The 4,818-nt window shown below is 47.4% G+C and overlaps 1 long non-coding RNA gene across 1 annotated transcript; it reads left to right on the forward strand.

The window, feature by feature from the left end:
- Nucleotides 1–1,612: 1,612 nt before the first annotated feature.
- Nucleotides 1,613–3,346, forward strand: LOC123464940. Its single transcript, XR_006640030.1, has 2 exons — nucleotides 1,613–2,128; nucleotides 2,598–3,346. It is a non-coding gene; the product is annotated as an uncharacterized LOC123464940 (long non-coding RNA).
- Nucleotides 3,347–4,818: the final 1,472 nt, after the last annotated feature.

A 4,818-nucleotide genomic window follows, 5' to 3' on the forward strand; every position in this document is an offset into this window, starting at 1 on the left:
CGATGCATCAGCTTAGTTGCCCTGTGGCATGTGGGATCTTAGTTCCCCAACCAGGGATCAAACTTGTGTCCCCGGCATAAGAAGGCAGATTCTTAACCATTGGAACACCAGGGAAGTCCCACGACCAAGTGTTGACTTGAGTCTCTGGAGAAGCGGGTCCGGGAAGGTTCCTGGGAGGCAGATTCTGAGATGAGTTAGAGTGGAGGAGGGTTGAAGAGGACTCTAAGGAGCAACACTGAGGCAGGGGGGGGCGGGGGCAGGGGCGGACATCAAGCTGCAGTCTAGGCCCAAGGACAATCCCAGCCGACCCCACAGAGGGCTTTGGAGCTGAGGTGGCCCCTCAGAATTGCCTACGTGAGGCCAAGTTGCAGGCCTTCAATATCCCAACCTAGGCCTTACTGGCTGGGGGCCAGCCCTTGGGTGGGATGCAGTGAGGTACCCCTCTCAGCTAGGGTAGCAAGTCCTTTCTTGGAGGTTCTCAGCCATTCTATCACAGGACCCCTGGGGGGTCTGCCTTGTCCAGTGACCACCTCATCCACCTGTGGGGTCACCAAGATCCAGGATGACCTGAGTCCTGGGGTTACTCAGGCCAGGTTTAACACACTTGTTCAGAGATGACCAGCTCCCAGTGAAAGAACCAAGACAAAGCCTGACTAAACTTGAGTCGTACGCATGGTGCTCTTTAAATTAAAAAACGGGTGGGGGCATGAAGGTGCAGGTACTTGAATCACAATGAAGCATTGAGCATTTCGCCCACTTTCCCTCCTCCAGCACCTCCTCCGGTGTCTCTGTGGCACATGGAATGACCCGTGTCAGATGTCACTGTGAGAATCAGAAAGTGAGGGGTCGCACACCCATTAGCATGAAAACAGAGGTGCCCTTTCCCTTCTCTAGAGGAAAGGCCATAGGGGTCGGCAGTGTACTGGCCAGGAGCTTGTGGTTCCTGCAAAAGTGGTCGATGAAGATGGGAACGTTTCTCTATCAAAGCCAACGTCTGTCAACATCTGCATGGAGAAAATCCTTGTGGTATTTGTATATCTCTCAGAGGTGAGCATAGAAAATAAGAGATTATACTTAGGAAATCTTCAGACGTGGTAGGTGGGCTCATCCTGTGTGGTCGCCAATCTCTATTCCTAGATATGCTCTACAGAAGGGAGCCAGACAGCCAGGAAGAGCCAGATAGGAGGCAGGACGGGGTCTGGTTAAGAGCTGCTGTCAGATAGCCTAGGTTTTTAATATTGTCTCCATCATTTATCAGAAGTGATGTCTTTATGTTGCAGACTGAATTGTTGAAGTCCCCAGAGTGTTAGTTGTGTCTGACTCTTTGTGACCCCAAAGTTCCCCCCAAAATATGTTGAAGTCCTGACCCCCCAGGACCTCAGAATGTGGCCTTATTTGTAAATAGAGTCTTCGTAGAGATAATCAAGTTAACATGAAGTCATAACCCTACTATAATATGACTGCTGTCCCTGAAAAAGGGAAAATCTGGGACTTCCCTGGCAGTCCAGAGGTTAGAACCTCGCCTTCCAATGCAGGGGGTGTGAGTTCGATCCCCGGTTGGGGAGCTAAGATCCCACAAGCCTTGGGGCCAAAAACATAAAATAGAAGCACCCTGGAGAAGGAAATGGCAACCCACTCTAGTATTCTTGTCTGAGAAGTCCCATGGACAGAGGGGCCTGGCAGGCTACAATCTATGGGGTCCCAAAGAGTCAGATATAACTTAGCAACTAAACCACCTCAAATAAATGGTAGCAAGATCTCATGTCCACACACAAAAAAAGAGTAGAAGCAACACTGTAACACATTCAATAAAGGCTGGCTTTTTTTTTCTTTTAAGAGAAAATTTGGAGACAAAGACACACACATGGAGAATAGCACGTAAAGGGTGAAGGGTGAGACTGGGGTGAGGTATCTACAAGCTGAAGAATGCCAAGGGTTGCTGGCAACCATCAGAAGTGAGGAGAAAGGCATGCATGGAATAGATTCTTTCTCCCAGCCCCCAGAAACCTTTCTGACACTTTGATTACGGACGTCTAGCCTCCAGAACAGTGAGGCAGTACACTTCCTGTTGTTTTAGGCACCCAGTTTGTGGCACTTTGTATGGCAGCCCCAGCAAACTAATACACTGGTAAGTTTCTTAAGCTCATAGAGACTCTGTTTTCTTATCTATAAAATGGGGTTGCTATTATTTACTCCACAGGGTTGTATGGATTACATGAAATAAAACCATCTCTGTAGTAATTTCAGGCACAGAGTAGGTGCTTTCTCAGGTCAGTGGTGGCAGCTTAGAAGTTGGAGCAGTTCACAGCAGAGGTCTTTTCCATCCTGGGTGTACTTTAATTCTGTGATCCACACTTGGGGTTTGATGAGTTCCCACACCTCAGTACCCAACCCCCATCTGTTTCTCACCACTGTCCCAGAAGAGGAAAACCAACAGCAGTTCTGTATTCTGAAGGCTGCCAGTTAAAATCACAGCTGCTCAGTGGTCCATGTGGAGGGAAAGATGGGGAGGACTGTCTTCAGAGGCTGCAGCAGCCTTCCTGGAGACCATGTTAACCCTGACCCTGAAACCCTGCCTGGTGGCTTTTAATACACAGACGGGGAGGAAGAAGAGGATGCTGCGTCAGCCCTTCCAGATATTTAAAACGATTTTCAGTCAAAGAGACAGCATCATTATCATCGGTAACAGATACCTAATGCTATCCCTCATCCTCAAGCAGCCCAGCACAGAGCTCCAAGGAGTGATTTTGAATATTCTGGTTTGGTTCAGAGAAAAGGAAGGCGTGAGATCAAGCATCGTGAACTTCTGAAGTCAAAGGTGAACAAAATGACTGTCAATTAGATGTGTACTTTTTCTGTAGCCAACCTTCTATGCCTTGACATGTTGTAAGAGTTGTGTGTGCATTTTAATATGTGATAGATACACTTGAAAGTTTGTAGCAACCCCTTATATAATAAAAGTGATACATATATTTTTGTAGGGCTTGGAAAATAATTTTACTCCTTTGAGTAACTGTGGAGATTTACAGTTACTATGGCATTGACTTATGGTATATGCTTGGCTGTATCTATGATTCATTTGTTCAGGAACCTCCAATTGTAACATTATTCCTTTTGAAAGCTTTTCTACTTCCCCTTAACACTCTGGAGTTCATCTTTCTTTTTCCACTTTGCTTCTACAGCTTGTGTTGTTAATTTTCTATTTGAACAAAAACATCCACCACAATAAAAGTTTTTACTGTGGTGGGGGTGGGAGCATTGCATGAGGAGCGCAGGCTTATTTTTTAAATCTTGGAAAACACAGCAGAATATGAAAAAGAAAATAAAACCTCCCAGAGTCAAAACATCTTGGAGTATTTTTCTTGTCTTTTTTCTACATCTGAGCATGAATAAGAAGCACGTGTGTAAGAAAAACAGGTGGGACTAGAGTGCTGTTCTTGAGGCAAAACTGGGACATGCCTAGGCTTGTGTAGGGGAAACGGTGAGGCAGCTGCCAGAAGCTGATGCTGCTGAGAAGTGCAGAGAGGGGAAGAGGGAGCCTTCTGGGGGAGACAGATCCCAGGGTGGAGACCATCAGGCAGTGAGAGAGCCTTTGGTGACTGGAAAGGGGGAAAGCCTCTGTGACTCCTCAGAACCTGTGGAATCGGGTCTGAGCTGTGTGTGTGTGTAAAGGTGGTCCTAGACAGCCACGTCAGCCACTGCAGAGCCGTTTCACTACAAGACTGTAAGACAGGGGCTCCGCCAGCCGTGGTTTATGACTCCCTGATGGGGTGTGACGCTGACGGGGAGGGGAGTGCCCTGGGACATCACCCCAGGTCCACGACCTGCTTCTCTATCTGCCACGGGTGCCCCGAAGGGGTGCAGTCCACAGGGCACAGACCAGAGCAGGGAAGAGGAGGAAAACAACTGCTGGAATCACGTGTTCGGGGGCCATGCCTGAACTTAGCCCTGAGCCCACGTGAGACACTGCAGGAAACTTCTAGAAACACTTGGGGAGACTTTGCAGAGCAGACAGGAGCCAGAGTGTGACGCTCAAGGGTCTTTCACTATGATGAGTTGGTTCGTGACTCCAGCAAGACAATGAGACCCCTCAAAGCAGAGCCCTGTCACATTAGCTTCCATCACCTAGACTTTGGTGTATTCAAAAGTGCTTGGTACACTACATTTTTTGCTGACTAAATACAATCTTTTTTTTGATAATCTGATTTATGACATGGTTTCCTGAGACATATTATGATAAAAATAAAAATGGGACTCCCTGGACAGGAAAATGAAGTTGGATATGCTGATCACACATTTGGCCTCAAGAAATCTTGGCATTCTCTTCCCCTGAGTTCTGTGGGTCTCTGTGATTCATAATGTCCCAAAACACCAAGGATTAGACAGAAGCCAGAGCGGAATCATGGAGAGAAGAGGAGAGCTCAGAACCTCCTGAGCCACCTCCTCAGATGGACGAGAACCTGGGGACCTGGCCTTTGCTTTACTGGTGAACTGGAGGATATCAACTGGGTGTCAAGCACTGTGCTATAGTCAAAGCTATGGTTTTTCCAGTAGACATGTATGGATGTGAGAGTTGGACCATAAAGAAGGCTGAGCGCTGAAGAATTGATGCTTTTGAACTGTGGTGTTGGAGAAGACTCTTGAGAGTCCCTTGGACTGCAAGGAGATCCAACCAGTCCTTCCTAAGGAAATCAGTCCTAAATATCCATTGGAAAGACTGATGCTGAAGCTGAAGCTCCAATGCTTTGACCAGCCTACTCATTAGAAAAGACCCTGATGCTGGGAAAGATTGAAGGCAGGAGGAGAAGGGGATGACGA

Source organism: Bubalus bubalis, chromosome 15, assembly GCF_019923935.1.
Source record: "Bubalus bubalis isolate 160015118507 breed Murrah chromosome 15, NDDB_SH_1, whole genome shotgun sequence".
Taxonomy (NCBI): domain Eukaryota; kingdom Metazoa; phylum Chordata; class Mammalia; order Artiodactyla; family Bovidae; genus Bubalus; species Bubalus bubalis.